General features: G+C 42.7%; 1 protein-coding gene and 1 long non-coding RNA gene across 2 annotated transcripts in view; one reads left to right on the plus strand and one right to left on the minus strand.

Moving 5' to 3' along the window:
* The window catches only part of SLC35F1 (solute carrier family 35 member F1), a 366,249-nt gene that overhangs the window by 89,486 nt on the left and 252,121 nt on the right, over window positions 1–24,642 (minus strand). The window lies entirely within an intron of this gene.
* On the plus strand, window positions 1,083–23,381 carry LOC120402341. The gene is made up of 3 exons (XR_005597153.1): window positions 1,083–1,347; window positions 1,456–1,557; window positions 22,394–23,381. It is a non-coding gene; the product is annotated as an uncharacterized LOC120402341 (long non-coding RNA).

Raw genomic sequence — 24,642 nt, forward strand, 5'->3', positions numbered from 1 at the left:
GGGCTTCGCCCGCCCACTTCCTGGATACTAATAGGACCAGACTCCTGTACCCCACTGGTCTGGGTCTGTCACAATACATGGGGAAAAGTGCATTTATCCAGTGGCATTTATCCCCTTGGCAGTTGAAGAAAAGTTTAGATGGCCTGGAGTAGGGATAATAAAGTCATTGCCTTACTTGGTAATGTTAGGAACAGACTGGCCCTCATTCCCCTTATGTAAAAAGGGCAGACAACGGGGGAAAAGTATCCTAACTGGTGGGTCCACCTAAAAGCTTCACAAGTGTAGAACCTACAGGGTGTCCTCCAGGCCCAGTGTGTGATGCCCCTAGACATATGGCAACAAGCTCAGAAAAATGCAACACACTGGAGGACTTTTGGGGGTGTGGGGGAGGAAACCCGAGAAGAGCGCGGTGACACAGGAAGTATTAGCTCAGGGACATCTAGAGGAGAAGGCGGGCAGAGACTGGGCTGACTCCCAGAAGGAGCAAGCCTGGGGCAAGGCACAGGATGAAGAACAAGCCAAAGAGAGATGGGGGGAGGGTCCTGACAAGGAAGCCTTGGTGGGTGAACTTACACCACTAGTTTTGAACCAGGGCAAGGTAAATCGGGGAAGAGAGATCCCAAGACGGTGGCTCAAGAGAGACAATTCATGTGGGTAGATATAGGCCTGGAGCCAAGTAAACTGGAGGAAAGGTCTGTGGGATGTGATTGGTGCGATGACCAGTGGACTGAGAAGGAGCTCTCAGGGAAATCTCCACCCTTTCAGTGTACCTTTTGTGGGTGGAAGGCAGGAGACCCTCACTGGTGGTCTGAGGGCCATCCCCACAGGAACCCACAGTAGAATCCCAATTCTGTAAAGAGGGTGTGGCATGGACAGCAAAGACTACCTCTTTGGGAGGCAAGAAAAGGCTTTGGGTGCAATAAGGTGGGGGGAGGTGTGTCACAGGGCACAAATAGTAGCACCCTGATAGCTGATATAGCTACAGCATGAGGAAGGCTGCAGGCTCAGCTATGACTAATTAAACACTTTCTGTTGGGGGATTATGAGCACCTGGGTGGTAATCACTGGGCTAATGATGTAATTGGGAGGCTATAAGTGGATGGAACAGGAAGCAAGGAGGAGCTCAGAAGGAAAGCTCAGAGGGTGAGACTGGGCTGATGAGTGAAGGCCGGTGGGAAACCCCCTCTTGGCATGAGCCTGCATTATGCTGTTATACTTTGCAAAGAAGGAATAAATACACACATGGTGAATAGGATAACAACCACATATGCATTTGTGACTGAGAGACCACATGAACTGGCCAGGCAGTGAAGAACACTGGATAGCAACCGAGGTGCCCTTTGACAGGTACCGCTAAGTCCTAATTAAGAAATGAAGTGATTTTTGACAAAGTGTGCTTAAAATGTTGTGTTGGGTTTTGTTAGCAGCTATTTAATGCAAATGTTTTGTAAACAGATGTAAGAAAATGTATTCTTATTAATGATTCAACAACACCACTCCTAAGGATGCAGACAGCTCCCAATCCACTTTTCTGGACCTACAACAGAAACAGGGAAGGTAAGACATTGTGATGTTTCCAGGTAAAACAAAGAAGAAAAAAATTGGTTGCTTCTTTGCGGGGTGGGGATGTTTCATGCTCTCTATTCAATATAAACAAAAAAAAGAGGCACAAATCTACTTTGTTCCTATGCCTGTTGCCTTTAGAATGAAAATCTAGAATTTCATTATATAAATATATTTAGATTGTATGATCTTGGGTGGGGGCCCATCTGTTTTTTGTTCTGTGTCCGTACAGCACCTACGACTACTGGGTCCTGGTCCATGACTAGGGGTCCTAGGTACAAATAATAATAATTTGAAAACCAGAAGATGCAAAGTCTAGTTTGATAAGAGCAACATTTTCAAAGACTCCATGGGACACGCAGTGGTTCTTGTGAGGATGTACTTGTGTGAGAGCACAGAATAATGCCTACTTTTGCACGCTCTTGGGGGGACCACCTATTCCCCCCTCCTCTTTTCATAAGTGATTTACCTACAGTTTTTCAGTGTTCCCCAGACACATACTCTGAGGCCTGTATGCAGAAGATCTCCTAGAGTATGAAAGCTGCACTCTTGCCACTGCTGGCTTCAATTCAACAAGTAGGCTGCTTTGTAAGAGAAATGATTTTTACATCACAAAGAAGGATTCACCCCCAGGAGATTACAAAATTAAGAACGAGAAAAAGAAAATTAAGAGGCCTTATCTGTGCAATGCCTACCAAAAGCACATGTAGAAACCTTCTCACATTCATTTCCACAGCTGCAGAGGAGCCTTTGACAAAAAACAGATTTAATTCTTTGTGCATGGATTTGGTATCTGGGTAGAATAATGGATCTGATAGGCTTCAGAGTTTAAACATATTGCCCTTCCTCTTCTCATCTGCCATAGCCATCCAATTTATTTCACTGCAATCTGGATAACAGCTTGCTATTTAAGTGAAGGTCACCAGAAGCCCTATGCTGCCCTTTTGCTATACAGCATGGAATACAGCAGAAGGGACCTCAATGCACAGAAGAGGATTGATTGGAGGAGTATGGCTACATAATGAGTCTCCCCTGTCCCCACCTGCTGCGTGGGAGCTGAGCATCATGTGGATGAGAGAGTGGCCACAGGAGATGGTGGTTGGAACCAGGATCATCCAGTCAAAATGGCAGGTTTCTTTATAAGGCAATCTCAGTCACAGGGTACTATCACTCAGAGTAGTGACTTTCTTTCAATTGCTTTCACATATTTCAGAGAGTTTGGACACATACCTGTCTGGGGATTTAGCCAACCATAGAATAACAACTTTGTTAGCTAAGCTGCAATTCCAGCTGGTGGGGAGATGAGGGAGGGACAGTGTAGCAGCTATGTGGAACTTCACCCCCATATTATAACCTGAACTCTAAAAGGTCTGGGTCATTTCTGTGTATTCCTGTGGCTATCGTACATGAAAAAAATGCTGGCGTGGTTCCTGCCAGCCCACTGGACCCAACGGGATGATGCAGCAGGCTTGTAGCTCTTCAAAAGCTGCACAGCTATGGAGGTCTGCGGTCTTATTCTGAGAGGTTTTTTAATATGGTCCCATGATGCTTGTTTACTCCTTCATACTTATATGTATTATTGATGGGTCAACAACAACTTTTTTTTTATTGGACTAAAGATAACACACTGTCACCAAATTATTCATGCTCATAGAGGACAAATTCATCTCCTTACAGGGCTGTTCTGTTCTTGCTTGTGTATTCAGTTTAATGTATTCATGAGGTTTTTTTGTGTGTGGGTTTTTTTTTTTTAATTCTGTTCTGCTTTCATTATGTACCACACTTTCTTTAAGCCTTTTGGGAGAGCAGAGAACTTCTCAACTTGTTTTCACATTTCACTTGCTGCCTCCACTGCAGAAACAAGGTAGACTTAGGTTGAACTTTTGTGTGTGTGGCTTTTCTCAGTTATTGTGACACACACACACACACACACACACACACACACACACACACACACACACACACGTTATGTATTGCACAATGAAATTTGTTTTTCTGCAATATCATGCTCCTGAAGCCAAGGTTTTTACAGTATACAAACCTAGCTCTGGGAAAGGGCTACATACTGGGGATGTATTCTGAAATCCTTGTTTATCGGTTATCAAAGCAGGTTTTTTTCAGTGTTTGGGGGATTTTGGTGTCTTTCTAGTATCAGAGGGGTAGCCGTGTTAGTCTGGATCTGTAAAAGCAACAAAGAATCCTGTGGCACCTTATAGACTAACAGACGTTTTGCAGCATGAGCTTTCGTGAGTGAATACCCACTTCTTCGGATGCAAGTGGTGGAAATTTTCAGGGGCAGGTTTATATATGCAAGCAAGAAGCAAGCTAGAGATAACGAGGTTAGTTCAATCAGGGAGGATGAGGCCCTGTTCTAGCAGTTGAGGTGTGAAAACCAAGGGAGGAGAAACTGGTTCTGTAATTGGCAAGCCATTCACAGTCTTTGTTTAATCCTGAGCTGATGGTGTCAAATTCGCAGATGAACTGGAGCTCAGCAGTTTCTCTTTGAAGTCTGGTCCTGAAGTTTTTTTGCTGCAGGATGGCCACCTTAAGATCTGCTATTGTGTGGCCAGGGAGGTTGAAGTGTATTTCTAATAATTGATACTGTTTATGATTCTTGCATCCAGAATTCTTATCCTATTTAGTGTCTAGCCAGGTAACAATGCCTGCTTCAACTCTTCGGAATTTCAATAACTAAATGTACCTAACTATTCCCACTAACTCTTAAGTATTCATTTAGCTAGCAGTTTAGGAAATGCTAGTTCATATAGCCCTTGATCTACTGACATCAGGAGGAGTTATTCACAAAACAAAAATGGTATGTACCCTTTGCATCCGTTACCTCTAACTTAGTCTCATTCTTCTCTACAACGTTCATAGTCCAGTATGTGTGAAATCCTTTGTTACTAAACTGAAAGTCATCTCAAATATTCAGATCAGCTATTCCCTCCTAAAATGTGATGAGGAGTTGTTCTCATGATGTTTTGCTGCCTCAGAAACAGACCTAGAAAACTGATCCTTTGTTAGGGCTTTGAACCAGAAATACAAGAGATGACATCAGATCTGGGAATTTAAATCTGACTCTTCCCAAAATATAAAGGGTTCAATCTCTGAGGCTTTGGTTTTGGTCCATCACAAAGTCTGTTGCTGGAACCAGCAACCGTTTTCAGATTGTAAACTCTTCAGAACAGGGACCATCTACTAATCTAGTTGTGTACAGTGCCTAGCACAATGGGGCCCAATTCTTGGTTGGCCCTTAAGCAATACCATAAAAGACATGATTAACAACCTTTAGACACCATCTTGTTTCTAGAGACTGCTGATCATGTCTTTTTTTAAAGTACAAATATGACTACTACCATAAAATGGTCAAGGATTTGCTGATGACAAGTTCTCATCAGGACTTTCTATCTAGTGACATCCATCTTTTTTCCTTGGTGGCAGACAGTGCTATGTGTTATTGCTATGTGCTATCTCAGGGAACAGCCAGTGACAAGAACTGTATGAAATTTGCTTGATATTAACCCTTTCGAATTATTAGAATTTGGTTTTTTTAAAAAATCTCCAAACTCACCTTTAAAGTTCTAGTGTAAATAACTTTCTGAAGTTCTTCTAGTCCAACAGGTTTTCCATGTAAACGGTTTGTCTTAGAAAGTCAATGTGAATAATGATAGTTACCTACCATTTGTACAGTGCTTTGAGATCTTCAGACAAAAGGCACAGTACAAATGCACAGTATCATTATTTATTAATCAGAAGCAGCTCAAGCAGATCCAACAAATTATTCATTGTTATTGGAAAGTGTTGGCATGAAATATCAGGCAAGGAGTGTATATGACATGCATTCAGAACCAACAGATAAACTATGAAACAGAAAAGATACTTCTGGTAGAAAACAAGTCTGGTTGGTAACAGGTACAAGGTAGAGAGTGCTATTTTTTTTCTACAGCAGCAGCAGCTCCTGGGGCTATGTCCACATAAGTACTTAGATGCCTACCAGCACCAGGTTAGGGCCTGAATCCACCAATGACATTCTCAAACCTACTGCTCAGCTGCTGCCTACAGTCCTCAAGGCATCTAGGTTTCTACTGGTGGGCACATGTAAAACTGCTTAAGGACTGACACTGCCCCACAGCTAATGAGCTGCTCATAGCCTTAAGCCCTGGTGACCATACTGGTCATACTAGGTGACCGCCTGCCTATCTCCCTAGCAGGCCCCAATCACATTGGCAAGCATTGAGCATCCCTATTGGATTGGACCTGGCACAAAAGACAGCCAGTGATGAGCAGGCTGGGAATTTTGCAGGCTTGGATGGGCATGAGTGGGGATGTTCCCAGAATACACAGTAGCCTAGCAGTTAATACATTCACCTGGCATGTGGGAGACCTAGATTCAAACCTCTTCTCTGCCTAATTTGGAGCAGGGATTGTACCCAGGTTTCTTACATTGCAGGTGATATTTTGGGGTGGTTCTCTCAGTGTCTTCAGCGGAGGCTGCTCCATTTAGTATAAATAAATATTTCCTGGAACAGAGACTGTGATCTGACTCTCTCACATCCCAGTGGGTACCCTGGCCACTAGGCTATACAGTCTTTTTCTCTCTGGCCTGATTAGTACTTATAAAGTGGAACAGCTCCAGTGGGAGAGAGCCCCATCCCAGGTTACCATATAGCCTGGTGGGTAGATTCAACCCCCTTCTCTGTCAGAGATTTGAACCCAGGTCTCCCACAACCTAGCTGAGTGCCCCAACCAGTCTACAGGCTATAATTGGGGACACACAGACACAGACACACCTTACCTACCTACCTCTCTCCCACCCGGCTTAGGCATCTAATTTCGGACGGAAGTTCAAGGCTGAGAATCCTGAACGGAAATGGGTGTGTCCCTCTAGCTTGTCAGGTGCCTAAGGCTCAGATCAGTGTGGGTTAGGAACGTATGGCCCCACCCCTGCCCCTTTCCTATGCATTTTTACTCCTGGCTACCTTAGGCAGCTCCCTATTCCACTTGCTGGCTTCTGAGGAGTCTTTCCTTAGGCATCTAACTCTTCCCATTCATTAGGTGTCCAGGCTGTCCATATAACTTGGGGCTGAAGATTCCACAGATGGCAGGGCATCCAGGAATTAGGCATTGCAATGCCCAAGCCCCTTTATGGATCTAGCCCCTGGTGCCTAAATAAAAATAGGCTGTTTGGAGTCTGAAGAATAAGCAGAAGGGATATATATATATATATATATATATATATATACACCGGTATTGTGATTGTTCTTGCTAGTTTGACAATAGTGTCAGAGCAGAATGTTTCAGAGGAGAAAGAAAAGCAGCAGGTTTATGTCAGAGAGAAAGTGGCAGAAATAAAGATGTTTCTGGAGTCTACCAAAAGTGTAGGGAAAATAAGCTGAAAATGCACAGGATGCTAATAGCTGCACTATGTCCTGTTATGGTCCCAGGCAACCTGGGTGGTAAACCAATGTAGAATACCTAAGTACCGGATTGCTTCAGGATGCCTACATCTGCACAGAAGCTGTAACTATATGTAGACTTGTTCAGTTATCCATCTATGTTAAAAGGTTGCACTCAGCTCTGCTGGAAATGCCTGCTTGAAGGATCATTGGGAGCAGGGACAGCAGAAGAATGCTTGATCCAGGGGCGTTCTATGAAAAGCTAGTTCTCCTTCATGCTAGTGACATTGCCAGTGAAAATTAGGGAAGACACTGAAATGGGCTCTACTAAAGCCACATAAAATATTAGGCTCTGCTGCATTGCAGAGGGTACGCAGATCCCCAGGAAACATGCTTGTGTCATTATTATGGGCTAAAGCAGGGATTGGTAACCTTTGGCATGCAGCCCGCCAGGGTAAGTACCCTAGTGGGCCGGGCCAGTTTGTTTACCTGCTGCATCCGCAGGTTCAGCCGATCACGGCTCCCATTGGCCGCGGTTCGCCGCTCCAGGCCAATGGGGGCTGCAGGAAGCAACGTGGGCCGAGGGATGTACTGGCTGCTGCTTCCTGCCACCTCCATTGGCCTGGAGTAGCGAACCGTGGCCAGTGGGAGCCGCGATCGGCTGAACCTGCAGATGCGGCAGATAAACAAACCGGCCCAGCCCGCCAGTGGGCTTACTCTGGCGGGCCGCAGGCCAAAGGTTGCCGATCCCTGGGCTAAAGGTTCACCAAGGGCAGTATCAGGTACACATTAGGATCAGCCCAAGTTACTTTAGATGTAAAAAAAAACAAGTGCTCAGTGGTAAGGTTGTCAAAAGAAGGAAAGTCCTGTGTATGAATTTAGCTCTGCACATCCACTGTCGCAAATGTTCCTTTAGATACTTGTGGACCACAAGATGTCATTAACCTTGATGGTAGTTTATGCATGAGCATAAAAAGCCTGATAAAGTCATAGTACAGGCATACCCACATACAAGCTGCTGGAAGAGTAGCACTCAACGACATCCATTTAAAGATGGCCAAAGGGACTCCAAAAATCATGCTTTCTATGTGAAGAGTGAACACAGTCAGACAGACGTGAGGTGCCAAAAGCATACCGTCTCACTCAGCTATGAAGAAAACAGCTATAAAGCTTATCAAAATATCATAGCGCAGCACACAGCTACCTGGCCCACTAGGGGTGCATATGTAATGCAAAAGTACTTATCTAACGTGGATTATTACAACTACCTCATAGACTTTAAGGCCCAAAGGACCATTGTGATAATCTAGTCTGACCTCCTGCACATTGTAGGTCACAGAACCTCACCCACCCACTCCTGAAATAAACTCTATACTCCGGCTGAGTTACTGAAGTCCTCAAATTATGATTTAAAGATTTCAAGTTACAGAGAATTCACCATTTACTTTAGTTTAAACCTGCAAGTGACCCAGGACCCATGCTGCAGAGCAAGGATTGGCAACCTTTGGCACGCGGCTTGCCCGGGTAAGCCCCCTGGTGGGCCGGGCTGGTTTGTTTACCTGCCATGTCCACAGGTTCGGCCGATTGCGGCTCCCACTGGCCGCGGTTCGCTGCTCCAGGCCAATGGGGGTGGCGGGAAGTGACGGCCAGCACATCCCTCGGCCCGCGCCGCTTCCCACAGCCCCCATTGGCTTGGGACGGTGAACCGTGGCCAGTGGGAGCTGCGATTGGCTGAACCTGCGGACGTGGCAGGTAAACAAACTGACCCGGCCCTCCAGGGTGCTTACCCTGGTGGGCTGCGTGCCAAAGGTTACCGATCCCTGCTCTGCAGAGGAAGGCAAAAAAAAAAATACAAAACCCCCCCAAACAAACCCCCCAATTCTGCCAATCTGACCAGGGGAAAATTCCTTCCTGACCCTAAATATGGTGATCAGTTGGACCCTTAGCATGTGGGCAAGACCACCCAGCCAAACACTGGGAAATAATTCTCTGTAGTAACTCAGCTCTCCCCATCCAGTGTCTTGTCTTCAGCCGTTGGGGATATTTGCTACTAGCACTTGCAGAGCAGCTACATGCCATTGTAGGCAGTCTCATCACACCATCCTCTCCATAAACTTACTAAGATCAGTCTTGAAGCCAGTTAGGTTTTTTTTGCCTCCACTGCTCCCTTTAGATGGTTAGAAACCATCATCTAATTTCAAATCTAAACTTGTTGAGGGTCAGTTTATACCTGAGTGCCAAATGCCCACTTTTGCTGCCTAGGCACATATATTGTCTCCTAGCTCTGTCTTAGTGCTTCCTCCAGATCACCCTTCTCTGACTGCATTGCAATGTTGTTGGGTGTTTTTTGTTTTTTTTTTGGTTATGTAGCATGCAGGCACATGTATGCACATCCTCTATGCCTTCCCCAGGAACATTAATACAGTGCCGCCTTAATTATGCAGGTACTAAAAGTGCATTTTTAAGGTGCTACAAGTACACTTTATGGTTCTTCCTGCGGGCATTATTGTACGCCACTTCTGTGGAAGAATCTGGCCACCTACGTGGCATGAGAAGGTATTGAAGAAATGAATTATCCGGAATGGACTATAAGAAAGACTGTAGGCCAGATGCTTTTTAGACTTTAATGACAGAAATGTACTTGTAGTGCACTTAAAAAATAGAGCCCATATCTTGATTGGGACCTCTGGAAGTTACAGTAATATTAGTATTAAATAACCAGATAGCAGCAGCAGCCTCCCCCCTGCATATGTTCATCATGGGGAAGCACAACTTGGGCAACAGGGGACTGGCCTTCCACTACCTTCTATCCTAGGTAGTCATGTACACCTGTGCAGCGTGGTTGTAAAATGCTCCTGTCATAAACGGATAGTTAAGGGTTAATGCCTCTTTTACCTGTAAAGGGTTAAGAAATTCCCCTAGCCTAGCTGACACCTGACCAGAGGAACCAATGGGGGAACAAGATGTTTCAAAAGGAAGGAGGGAAGTTTCCTTTGTTTAGTCAGTTTTCAGTTTCAGCGGGAGTGAAAAAGATCAAGGAACCAGCCTCTTAGCAGAGTAGTAAGTTTTAGAAAGGAATAAATAGGTTTATGTTTATTTTCTTTTGTAACTTGTCTTGGTGCAATTAGGGGAATTATCAAATTGGGTATTCTTGTGTGTATTAAGGGTTTTGACCAGGGGAACATCCTGTGTTTTCTATCTATTGTCTGTGAAATTAGCTGGTATGCTGTCTCCCAGGGTTTTTTTTTCTTTTACCTTTCTTTTCTTTAATTACTTTTTTAATTTACTTTTTCTTTTCTTTTTAAGAACCTGATTGATTTTTTCCTTGTTTTGGAGATCCAAGGGAATTGGATCTGGACTCACCAGGGAATTGGTGGAGGAGTCTTTCAAGGCTACCCAGGCAGGGGAAGGTTTTTGGGGGAAAGAGAGGTTAAAAAAAAATGGTACAGGGCAGGCTGGGGCTGGCTCTGACCCCCCCATCCCCGCCCCTTACGCCTGAGGCCCTGCCCCTTCCAGGGGCCAGAGCCAGCCCCAACCCAGCTGCCTACCAGTAAGTCCCTATTTCTACTTTCACCCCTGGCTCCTTGTACAATGTGGGAAATCGAATTAAATACTCAGTGTGGATTAGCTTAATTTTATTACATTGGTAAAACCAGCTTGGTACTAGGGACTGACACATGCCTTGCCTACCTCTAGCAACCTACAGCAAGAATTCCTGTAACTGGTATAGTGACACATGTCTTCTCTTGCCTGTAGAAGGTTTTGCTATCTTCCTAGATCTTGTCTGCAGGCTGGGTGCAAGCAGATCACAAAGAACTATTAAGATTCATCTTCCAATCCTGAAATAGTCAATACACTAAGTATCTGTCATCTCCAAAAACCTAAAATGTCTTCTGTAAATTCTCACAATGAATGTGATACTGCAGCTGTACCATGTCACCTTGCATAGGGGGGGCACAAGGATATAAAGTATTTCCCATCCCCACTACAAGAATCAAGAAAGCACGAGTCTTAACATACATAACATCTAGGGACACCTAGAAGTAGAATCTTTTCAAAGGTAAAGCACATTTATACCTTCCCCTTTTCCACCTAGTCTCCATGAGACCTAAAAATAAGGGGCCACAAATAAGCAGTGATACTAGCAGTGAGCAACCTCATTAAAAAAAAAAACGTAGTTAAAAGAAACTTGCAGGATGCCTCCTTGTTGTTTATCATATCATGTTTTCTGTTTCTCAACAGGAATTAACCACAGTATCCTTTCCACGATGCTGATGATTTCTCACTTACTTAGAAATATACACCAACCCTTATAAGAACAGAAAATACAGCGCCATTACAAAATCTATTTGACTGACAACTGCAGTAGAAAGCCCTATGATTTGGAACTGTAGAGTTAGAGTAGTAGGAGTTCACATCATGTAACGAAGATGAAAGAAAGCGCAGGTCCGCTACTTAGCAGGGAAGGCGAGCTAATAACAGATGACACCAAGAAGGCTGAGGTGTTTAACGTATATTTTGCTCCAGTCTTTACTAAAAAGGTTAATTGTGACCACATGGTTAACACAATATTAACAAGGGGGAAATAATATGTTAACAAATATTTAAATAAGTTAGATGTATTCAAGTTGTCAGGACCTGATTAAATTCACCATAGGGTACTTAAGGAACTAGCTTTGTAAACACCTAGAGGACAGCAGTGATAAGCAATAACCAACATGGATTTCTCAAGAATAAATCGTCAAATCAACCTAATTTCCTTCTTTGCCTCGTGGGTAGTAGTTATCAATGTTTCACTGTCAAATTAGGAGGAGGTATCTTGTGGAGTTCTGCAGGAGTCTGTCCTGAATCAGGTACTATTCAATATTTTCATTAATGACTTGGATAATTGAGAGTATGCTTATAAAATTTGCAGATGACACCAAGTTGGGAGAGGATGAAAGTACTTTGAAGGACAGAATTAGAATTCAAAATGACCTTGACAAATTGGATCAACAAGGTAAAATTCAATAAAGGCAAGTGCAAAGTATTACACTTAAGAAGGAAAAAAATTAAAGGCACAGCTACAAAATAGGGACTAATTGGCTACATGGTAATACTACTGAAAAGGATCTGGGGATCTTAATGGATCGCAAATTGAATATGAGTTCACAATGAGATGCAGCTGCTAAAAAAGGGTAATATTCTGGAGTGTATTAACAAGAGTGTCATATGTAAGACACAGGCAGTAATTGTCCTGCTCTGCTCGACCCTGGTGAGGCATCACCTGGAATACTGTGTCCAGATCTGGGCGTCACACTCAGGAATGATGTGGAAAATTGGAGAGAGTCCAGAAGAGAACAATAATTATCAAAGGTTTAGAAAACCTGACCTATGAGGAAAGGTTAAAAAAACTAGGCATGTTTACTCTTGAGACAAGAAGACTAAATGGAGACCTGTAAACAGTCTCCAAATATGTTAAGGGTTGTTATAAAGAGTACAGTGATCAATTGTTCTCTATGTCCACTGAAGGTGGCATAGCTGGGACAGAGGGATGCTCAGGCATAATCTGTATAACTACTACACCCCCCTGCTTCCTGCACCTCAGCTTAACTCTTTGCTGAAGCACAGGTCAGAATTCTGTCTTTTCAGAAAACAATACACAGTGTTAAACCTTGGCTATGGTATGTAAATACCTGATGTTAATAGTTCCCAGTCAGTTTCAGCGACAGAGTTCCATAGACTTTCACAGTAAAAACCAACAAACAATGCACACAGAACATATTGTAAAAAGTATAAAACATTGTAAGCAGTACTGGGAATACAATGAATAAACTTTAGACGGTAAATCTTCTGGTGTTCCTTATACAGACTTTCCCTCCTTTTGTTTCTGTTTTAAGTATTCAAATATGAGGTTTCAATATAACATTTTCTGTACTTTAGCACATGCATCAAAACACATTCCCCTCTGATACTCTGAGATGACTTTCAGTCTTTACAGTCTGACCGTAGAATGCAGTGGGTGTCACCTGGACTCTTCAGAGCTTGTGGAATGGCAGCATCTTAAGGTATGTTTACATTGTAGCTGGGAGTGAGCCTCGCAGCCCAGGTAGACAGACTCCTGCTAGCTTGGCTCGAGCTAGCACTAAAAATAGAATTGTGGACAGTATGACTCTGGTGGAGGTTTGGGCTACCCACCCAAGCTCAGACCCAGGGGTTGGGTGCCCAAGCTGCAGCAACGTCTATACTGCTATTTTTAGTGTATTAGCTCAAGCCAAGCTATCAGGAGTCTGTCTACCTGGGCTGCGAGGCTCACTCCCAGCTGCAGTTCAGCAAACAGTCTGGGACTCTCCACAACTAGCAGCTTTCCAGTCCTTGGGTTAATGATTGACTGGTCCTCCCTGTAGCTGGTGAAATAGAAACTTGTAGCCTGTGTCCAGAGTGGTACAGGGAATGGGACCCAGCCCTTACAGCAGTAACTAATCTTGGTTCTGCGTCTATCAGTTGCTGACTGGGTCCACAGGGTTCTTCTGAACTCTACTTAAAACCTTTCCCACCCCTTGCTCTCTGATTTGTTCAGCACTTAAAAGGTGATGAGCAAATGATCTACCAGGTGGGTTGCCCAGAATTAGGGTGACCAGACAGCAAATATGAAAAATTGGGACAGAGGGTGAGAGGTAATAGTCTATATAAGAAAAAGACCCAAAAATCGGTACTGTCCCTATAAAATCGGGACATCTGGTCACCCTACCCAGAATGGAAACATCCTATGTAGTTTTAGAACAGCTACTTAAAATATCTAGCAATTACCGTACTCTGTTCTGTAAGTTTCTGGGTCTTTTTGAGTTGCCCTGTTCTGCTCTTTGCACATGTGTGAAGACAGTATCCAGCTAAGATCTATGTCTCCTCCCCTGAAGAAATAAAGTCAAATAATGCAGTATAAGGTATGTGGGTTTATATTAGGACAAGAAGTCATAGGCCTAATCTGCAGCAATGGAGGTTTAGGTTATAGTTAGAAAGTTGTTTTCTAACATCTAAGGACACTTAAGCTCTGGAATAGACTTCCAAGGGAGGTTGTGGAATCCCCATCAGGGGAGATTTTTAAGAACAGTTTATACGAAAGCCTGTCATCAGGGATGATCTATGTTTATTTGATCCTGCCTAAGCGAGGGGGATGAACTAGATGATATGTCGAGGTCCCTTCCAACCCTACATTTCTATCATTCTGTGGGCACTTCAATATTAAAAGAGTAGAGATCAATCATCTGATGAGGTAGTCAAGCATTATTTAGTGAATTATAAGCATACACAATCATTACAGGCTCCCCTTTTAAGCATCCAGATTGCCCTGGTTACTCTAGCATCACCAACAAAGACTTTACTGTTTAACCATCCATCAGTTTGCTCAGTAGAACATTTTGTTATGGTCACTAACATATGTCCAGTTCAGTCACTGCAAAGATTTCATAATTGTTTCATTATTTCACTCAATAGTCACACCTGCAAATTTATCCTCATCTGCTTACCCATCTATATCATGGTCAAAGCCTTGAATTAGATCAGTCATGCACCCATTTCTCAGCAAATAAAAAACACAGTGCACTTTCCTTTAACATGCAGCTGCTAAAAGGGACGGATATTAAGTAGACTAAAAAAAAAGGACAGAGCATTTTCATTATCTTATAAAGCAGGTAGTTATATTGGTATGTCTCGCTCTGAGCACCACTTCAATACAATGCCTAAGGCAACTGAAAGCCATTCTAGATGATCCAATAGAATCCACCCTGCCCATTTCAGTAAAGCAGGGTACACCTTGCTTACACAAGCCAACTCATCAACAGAGCAGAGTCTCAGGCAGAGTGAAGCTACATCATGCAGGATCAGGCAGTAAAAAAAATAAGGATGCTGTTGACCTCTCACAGAGGAGGCATCATCTCAATTTGAGTGCTGAGGAATCAATCGTCATAGTAGACACAGTGCTGGAGAATTGTGAAATCCTGTTTGCCAAGGACAATAAAGCAGCCCCACAGGCTGTGAGCTGAACTATTAGGAATGCAGTAGAGACCATTTCCATAGATCACTGCATGACATTTAACATCACTGCAGGAAAAAAAGCTTCCTGATGTGAAGGAAAACTAGGTGGCAATTATATGGCTGCGAAAGCCCAGATGATGAACCTCCACGTGAATTGATGCTCCCTTGATGGGAGGAGATGGCAACAGATGTTGACCATAGTACTATCCAGGGGAAAGCCCAAGGAACTGAAATCCCATCTAATAAGTATTGAGGTACAGTTGTATATTCAGTGTTTGTTCATGTTCTTGTATCTGCTATAGAAAACCTCACTTATACTTTTAAAACATCTCATCATGTTTCTCTGCTGCCTTGCACCCTGTGAATGCAAACTGGGTGTAAAACTATCAGGTCTGAATGGCAGAGATTGATATCTGCTTTGCACATGTGTGAACAATTACACAAGGTGCAAGTCAGAGGAGACTCAAGCCTTCTGTGGTCATTTAGTGACATGGCCAATACTAGACCAGGCCTCCCCACATCACTTTGCATCTTTAAGAGTAGATTTTTAACATGAAGTATCCACCTGCTGCAAAGGCTCAGCACCTTCAGCCAACTTTTATTACCACTGACAGTAAGACAAGTACTGCAGTGTGCATACAAACCACAGTTGGACCCAGGTCTGCTTGGAAGTCCATTCAAACAATACCAGCAGCACAATCCTGACCTGTATCAGCGGCTGAATAAATGATTGTGGTTAGCACTTTTATAATCTTCACTCTCACCCTTCAAACTATTTAAAGTACCTGGGTATTTATCTCAATAGCAGTATGAGTAGTGGGTGGGTTTTCAATTCCAAGCATCTGCTTAGGCTTTTGTGTCTCTCAACTTGGGTTCAGTGTGAAAGTCACTGTGCTGAAATGGAATCTGATCATTGCACTGCTCATCTGTGGTGTGGTCAGAAGCCATCTGGATAAGTAATTATTACTGGAGCCATATTCCATCCAGCACCATCACTATTCTGCTCACGCCTTCTCATCTCCCCCGCACCTAGGGAACAGCATACATTCACCAGTTTAAGCCCCAAAGCAATGATAGATATATTATTTCAATGGTGGGACTGTGTTTCTCTCCACCTGCTAAGAGTGGCACTTAGTTTAGGCAAAAGCTAAAAGCCAGAGTATGCTGTTCTGTGAACTTATGAGATTAACAGAACTCCCAGCATGATCTAAACTACCTAGAGCAGTGGTTCTCAAAGCCGGTCTGCCGCTTGTTCAGGGAAAGCCCCTGGCAGGCCGGGCCAGTTTGTTTACCTGCTGCGTCTGCAGGTTCGGCCGATCACAGCTCCCACTGGCTGCGGTTTGCTGCTCCAGGCCAATGGGAGCTGCGGGAAGTGGCGCGGGCTGAGGGATGTGCTGGCCACCTCTTCTTGCCTCCCACATTGGCCTGGAGCGGTGAATCCACGGCCAATGGGAGCCGCGATCAGACGAACTTGCAGACACAGCAGGTAAACAAACTGGCCCGGACTGCCAGGGGTTTTCCCTGAACAAGTGTCGGACCGGCTTTGAGAACCACTGAATTAGAGATCAACAGGGGAGGTGACTGTAAACGAATTACAGCCACAGACAGACGTGTGGGAGAGTCAATAAACTCTTTCCCTGCAATCATTACATGATTCTATTTTTCTTTCCCTGTCCCACAGCCTTTTTGTGGAATGGCCTAGTGGTCCTTCCGTGGCCTTGACACATCCCCTCAAATTGCATAACCACAGCCCCCTTTCTACATGAAGCAGTAGCTGTCCTGTATCACGTACACTTCTTCTGCACGTACACTTCTTCTTACCTTGGAAACATGCAGCATTAGTACTTCTTTATACTTTGCTCCTGAGGGCTTGTCTACACTGCAAAGTTGTCAACAAAACTTTTGTCTTTCACGGGTACTTAAAAAAGCCCCCCCATGAAAGACAAAAGTTTTGCTGATGCAAGTTACAGTGTGAACGTGGCTTTATCAGCAGGAGCGCTCTCCTGCCAACAAAGCTAACGCCGCTCAGGGGGCTGGAAGTACCAACAAAAGTGCTGACAAAGTACCGAAAAAGAGCATTTACACACACTGACTTTTAGTGACAAGGTTGTGTCGACACAGCCTTGTCACTAAAAGCTGTGTGGTGTAGACAAGCCCTGAGTGAATTCTGAGTCCCCTCACTTTCTACACTATGTTTTACTTGGAATGATCTGGTCCTTAATTATGAGTTTAATAATTAATTTATTCCATTTTGAGGTAAATAAGGGTTTCTTTGAAGGCAGGAATAAGTAACAAATTGTTCTTAGTTCAAGAAAAGGGACCCACCAGTTCTGAACCTCATGTTGTGACAGCACATGAATGCAGTGCTATCATGATAACCTCCTCTTCTATTTTTCTGTCCTTGTTACACCTTGGTCTGTTTTATGTAACTGATGTGGAATTTGTAATATTTATGCATAAAAACATACAAAACCTCCCAGAGGATATGAAATATTACCTCAGATGGACTGTCATAATGTGGTTACTTACCTCTAAGGCCTTGATCTCAAACAAAGATACATGTATGATATTTACCTTGCTCCCCTCCCCCATTATGGAGTTTATGCCAGCGAAACAGGAAAAAGAATGTGTTGGACTAGAGAGGGAATCCATGATGGTAAGTAGGCTCTCAACAAATCAATGTTAGAAGTGGAGTAGCCCCTGCCACACTGAGCAGCCAGCTTATGCACTGGAAGTGATATACAAATGGTCTGCTAACATGTTATTTTATTTACTATTACTAGTACAGTTTCAATTTATATGCATGGTGATACATGTATTGCAAGTGGAGGTAACTTGCATGGAGGGGCTTCAGAACATCAGCAGGTAGAGTCCATCATAGGCAGACAGTTTAGTTCACCCATGAGGTGAGCAGTCATTCTCCTTACGCAGTTACAAACTCAGGGCATGTAACATTCCTGACTTCAAACTGAAGGAGATAATAGTCAAACCATTAGGTATAAACTTCACTACCTCAGTTGCCAACCCAGTGCAATACAAGATGCAAACAGTGTCCATTCACAAGTACTGAGTGAGAAAACAACTGGGATAGGTCCATGGTTGCCATTGTGGCCATAAAATCTTTGGAAAACACTGAGAAACTATCATCCGCAAGGATGCTGAATTGACCTAAAATAAGAAGCCCAGGTAAGGATTAGGGCAGGTCTACACTAAGGGCGGGGGTCGAACTAGGATACGCAAGTTCAGCTACGTGAATAGCGTAGCTGAATTCGAAGTACCCTAGTTCGAACTACTCACCCATCGAGACGCCGCGGAATCAAAGTCCGCGGCTCCAAGGTCGACTCTGCCACCGCCTTTTGCAGTGGTGGAGTACCGGAGTCGACCGCGGCGCTTCCGGAGTTCGAACTATCGCGTCCAGATTAGACGCGATAGTTCGAACTCCGAGAAGTCGAACTCACCGCGTCGACCCGGCTGACATCTAAGTGTAGACTAGCCCTTAGATTAGGGAAAAATGTGGTGGCACTATTTCAAGCTCCACCCACAAATAAGAGCTTGTCTACATAAGGAGTTATTCTGGAATAGCTGTTCCTGATAATCTACACATGAAAATTAATCTTGAATAAGGTAGAGTATGCATTTAAAGCGGATTAACTATTCTTAATTCTATGTGTAGACACGTTTCTGTGTTCGTTTAATCCACTTCCAAAATGGACTACAATAATTCAGAATAAGGCACTCATTCTCGAATAAGAGCATCTGCACAGAGACTTAATCAGGAATAGTTAATTTGCTTTAAAATTCACACCCTACTTTATTTCAGATTACATTTTCATGTGGGATGGAGATTAAAGATAATCTAGGCATGGCTCAACACCTAAAGAAATACTTTGCCTCAGTTTTTAATAGGGATAATGAGGATCATAGGGGTAGTGGCAGGGTGGCTAATGGAAATGCAGATATAGAAATAGAAATGACCACATCAGAGGAAATCAAACACACACAGTTCAATGGGACTAAATCAGGGGACCTGGATAATCTCCATCCAAGAATATTAAAGGAACTAATATATGAAATTGCAAGCCCAATAGCAAGGATTTTTAATGAATCTGTAAACTCAGGGGTCATACCCTATGAATGGAGAATTGCTAAAATAGCTCCTATTTTAAAGAAAGGGGGGAAAAGTGACCTGGGAAACTACAGGCCTGTTAGTTTGACCTCAATTGTATGCAAAGTCTTGGAAAGAGAAAGTTAAAGACTTAGAGGTAAATGGTAATTGGGATAAAATACAATATGGTTTTACAAACGGTAGATCATGCCAGACCAACCTGATCTCCTTCTTTGAGAAGATAAATAATTTTGTAGACTAAGGAAATGCAGTAGATCTAATCTATCTGGATTTCAGTAAGGCATTTGATACAGTTCCACATGGGAAATGATTAGTTAAATTGAAGAAGATAGGGCTTAATATGAGAATTGAAAAATGGATAAGGAACTGGTTAAAGGGGAGACTACAATGGATCATAATGAAAGGTGAACTGTCAGGCTGGAGGGAGGTTACCAATGGAGTTCCTCAAGGATCGGTCTTCGGACCAATCTTATTTAACATTTTTATTAAAGACCATGGCACATAAAGTGGAAGTGTGCTAATAAAATTTCTGGATGACACAAAGTTGGGAGATATTACCAATATGGAGGAGGACCGGAATATCATACAAGATGACATTGTAAACTGGAGTAATAGAAATGGGATGAAATTTAATAGTGCAAAGTGCAAGATCATGCACTTAAAGACTGACAAGAATTTTTGCTATAAATTGGGGATGTATCAGTTGGAAGTGACAGAGGAGGAGAAAGACCTGGGTATATTGGTGATCGCAGGATGACTATGAGCTGCCAATGTGATGTGGCTGTGAAAAAGGCTAATACATCCTAGAATGCATCAGGTAACGTATTTCCAATGGAGATAGAGAAGTGTTAGTACTATTATACAAGGAACTGGTGAAACCTCATCTGGAATACTGTGTGCAATTCTGGTGTCCCATGTTTAAGAAAGATGAATTCAAAGTGGAAGAGGTGCAGAGAAGGGCTGCTAGGATAATCAGAGGAAAGGAAAAAAGTACCTTCCAAGCGAAGACTCCAAGAGCTTGGCTTGTTTAGCCTAACAAAAGAAGGCTGAGGGGAGATATGATTGCGCTCTATAAATACATCTGAGGGATAAATACCAGGGAAGAAGAGGTGTTATTTAAGCTAAGTAACAATGTGGACACAAGAACAATGGATATAAACTGACCATCAACAAGTTTAGGCTTGAAATTAGATGAAGGTTTCTAACCATCAGAGGAGTGAACTTCTGAAACAGCCTTCCAACAGGATCAGTGGGGGCACAAAACATAACTGGCTTCAAAACAGATTCTGATAAGTTTATGGAGGGGATGGTATGATGAGACTGCCTACACTGGCCGGTGATGGGACACTAGATGGGGAGGGCTTTGAGTTACTACAGAGAATTCTTTCCCACGTGTTTCACTGGTATGTCTTGCCCACATGCTCAGGGTCTAACTGGGGGCAGGAAGGAATTTTCCCCTAGGTCAGATTGGCAGCATGGGGCACAGGTCACTTGCAAGTTTAAACTAATGTAAATGGTGGATTCTCTGTAACTTGAAGTCTTTAAATCATGATTTGAGGACTTCAGTAACTCACCCAGAGGTTATAGGTCTATTACAGGAGTGGGAGGGTGAGGTTCTGTGGCCTGCAATGTGCAGGTCAGGCTAGATGATCATGATGGTACCTTCTGACCATACAATCTATGAGTGAGAGACTGATCTGGTGGCAATTCCTATGGCACTGGGTTTTAAAATGCATGAGATCTTTAATGCTCATGCAGATTAGGCATAATGTGAGATTTGAAAGTCTTCTCTGAAAGATATGTACACACAGTAAACTGCACAGAAACAGTTTATCTACCTTGAAAATAGGAAGGATTGAAACAATCCTAGTAGAACTCAAGCCTCTGGTTATAGGGAGTAGGTGGATTAAACGAAACCTGATGCCTACACCACCATGGTGTTCCTTAGTATGTGCTATAGTTTTTTTTTACAGTGTTATTTTCTGATACTTATTTTGTGCTGTTGCACAAGCTGTTATGATAGGTAAAATTTGAGCCAAGATATCAGAAAAGATTCTGTTGTCCTTCATCCCAGGTTTGGTGCAGACAGGGAACTGATCCCAATAGATGCTCAACCGCTCTTTGGATTAGGACATGAATAGATTAGCCCCTTGGAACTTGAAAATATACATGCACATCTTCCCAAGTGTCAATTTGGCTGGCAGTACGGAAAATGCCAGTATTTAAATAGTTAAACACAGTTGCTGTAGTACATAGAAGGGGGGAAAAATCAACAGCTATAAACAAAACACTCTGTTCCATTTGCATTTCCTTTCTATGGTACAGTGCAGCTCAGCCTTGTCTGACTAACCTGTTGTGCTGGGTGTGACTTACGGGTAGGTACTAAGATGGATGCCCTGTGTCAGGCCTTGGGGTCAGCCTGCAGCAATTCAGGATGGGACCTTTTGTCATACCTTTGACTGTGCTCATCAAGTGGTAAGAGTCCTGAGGCAATCCTTAACTAATGACACAAAATATATCGCCCAGCTCTGTGCTCAAACTCACAACATTGACATATTCATCTGCTGCAGTCAGGAAACATCAGGTCCAATTACTGGCAACTTCTGAGCGACAAGCACAGTCACTCCTCACTTATATGGGAGGGAAAAGAGGCAATTGTTCTATGTCATTAAAAAGAACAAATACAATTTTCTCCAGGCTAGTTTACCCTATACAGAGAGAAAGTTTAATACAGTACAAATATATTTTTCTTTCTACTCCCCTTTAAACCATTTTGAATCAGACTGTTTTGCCCTTAACTTAGCAAATTATAGCTGTAAATAGCAATTATGCTGTAAATAGCTGTAAATAGCAATTATGCTGTAAATAGGTTGATATTAATGATATCACCAAATTTGATTAGTTTTTTTTGTCCATTTCACCCTACACAGACACATTCAAAGTAATACACCCACACATACATACAAACAAAATAATCATATCCTGCTCCTTTTCACCACTCTGCTGTGATCCTAGTTGGATTTAGATGGTACAATCCATACCTTTTCTCATTCTATCTATTCTATCAAGGTATTTGTAATACTGCAGTCTCCTCCCAGGCAGGCCTGGTATTCCTCCTCTTAGGGCTTGTTTAAATGAACAAATGCATAGTGCGCTTTTGAACTACCTTGCTTTGAAACGGGAGTAGATTAAAGGGCACAAGGCTTCAGCAGATTTACTCTGGATGTATACCTGTGTATACGGGATTGGGCCATTATTCTTTCCCCACTGAGTGTGTGTTTCTCTTTCCCTACAGGAAGAAAATCTAAGATAACAAAGAAATCACAGGATTTTCAGTTCATAGCTGGGACTGGTGTGTCCAACAGTCAAGAGAATAAAGGATTCCTGTACTAAACCAAAAGAGAATTCAAACTCTAATCCACTGAGCTGCCGTTAACATTTTTCTCCTTCACATTTTTACTTTAGGGAAAGAAAAAGACCTTTTTTTTCACTTGACTACTCTGTTTCAAAGACTGGCTTGTAATCCTGGAAAATAGTTTGGTTTCAGGTCTGAATTTTATTGAGATGGCAGTGACTGGGGGTGAAGGATAACACCAGAAATCTGAAAGGTGCTTGGAGTGAGGCTTACTCATTATGCTGATGGTAGAGACAGGTATCTCCCACTACACAGAGAAACAACATTTCAAACTGCTTTGCATATTAACACTTTGCTTTGAGAGCCTCAGCTGAAAGGCCCTAAGCACGTGACAAACTTTATCTATGAAAGGATGAATTCATTAATTATCCCCATTTCACAGATGGGGAAACTAAGACAACAGGGTCTTGCCCAAGGTCATCCATCAGACACTTGGAAAGCCAGAAATTGTGACTTCCAGGTTTGTGTCCTAACCCCTAAGACCCTTCTCTTTTGGTAAACTTTTGGATATCAACATGTGAATGGCCAGTCCCCACTAAAAGGAAATGCACATTGTCAAGTCTCCCTTAACAGTGAGTTACACTGTGGTCACCTGAGAGTGTTATATATGAATAAACTCATTATAGTTGTTTCCGAGCCCTGGACTGACTGTGTGTTCATTTCCATTCTGACACAACAGCTGCCCTTGTGGAAATCTATCCCTACCACGCATAAAGGAAAAGTGGTTGGTGCAAAAACATCAACCTAGAGTCTCAATCATGTAAGGTTTGCTAGTTAATGTGATAGGCAGAATTCTGACACAAGATTGCCAACAGGTTCTTAACATGAGAAGAATGTATTCAGAAAGTCTCTCACTATTCCTCTTTCATGGCCCACTACTGCCTGTATGTCTTTGTTGCCTAGCAATATGCCTCATCTTTGCTGTGCAAGTAAATAACCTTTCATGTGTATTCTCTCTGGTGTTTTTATTATTACAAATTCAAAAAATGCCCGTTTCTCATATGCATGTTTAATTTCTCCCTCTTTGAGACATTCCAGACAGCCCAGTAACATTCAGATTGCTGTATTCTGAGCTTTCATACCTCATCTACCTCAATGATAGGCAGTCCAGCAAAATATAGATAGCCTAGAAAGGGAACAAGTGCTTTGCCAAATAATGCATTGCCTCCTTTAATTTTATTTTAACTTTAATTGACCACTTCTGACCATCAACCTGTGCCTCAAAGCACAGTTTTGATACATTGTTGGCACTTACATACTACTTCCCAGTATCACTTAGCTACTTGTGAAAGAAAGAACGACGAACGAACAAAACAGCCAGCTGTAACCATAGGATCAAAGTCATACTTACAAGAGGAAGAAGGGAAAGATTATGATGAATGTTAGCTGGCAAAGGGGTCTTTTCTAAATAACTGTAAACATTGTGAATATTGATCTTACAGAAACAGTGTTTTGGACTTCTAAATTCTCACCAAGGATATTACTGAACAGGTGTGTTTGCAAAGTTCAGTAGTTCATAGTATGTCTAATTCTCTTTCAAAGTGGAAGGAAAAAGTATTTAATAAGGGATCATCCACTGCTACTTTGCTTTTGACTCAGTACTTTTACGAGGGGCCTACATCTTCATAACAGTATAGAATTTTTTTCTCAATTGCCTTTTTTCCTTCAGTGCACAGCAGCAATGATATGTGCAACTATTGTAGCTGTAAAAACATTGATCTTCTTTAAGATATTAGACTATCTGCTCCAGCTGTCTTGACCAATCATCTACCCATCCACAGACAGCATGAAAGCTGCTGCAAATGTGCATAACATACTGGATCCCAGTCATCAACAGCATTTTAATATTTGGTCCATTATATCCTCATGTGAAAGTGTGCGCTTCTGCAGACATCTGGCAGCTGGGCTGGAATACAACTCTTGGTGATGTTTTCCCACTGGGATTGACACCCATGTTTGGTTTATCAGCACAGACCTCAGAGTTATACATAAAAAGAACAGGAGTACTTGTGGCACCTTATTTGAGCATAAGCTTTCATGGGCTAAAACCCACTTCATCAGATCCACGCAGTGGAAAATACAGTAGGAAGGTATATATACCCAGAGGACATGAAAAAATGGGTCTTGCC

The sequence above is a fragment of the Mauremys reevesii genome, linkage group 3 (genome assembly GCF_016161935.1).
Source record: "Mauremys reevesii isolate NIE-2019 linkage group 3, ASM1616193v1, whole genome shotgun sequence".
NCBI classification, from domain to species: domain Eukaryota; kingdom Metazoa; phylum Chordata; order Testudines; family Geoemydidae; genus Mauremys; species Mauremys reevesii.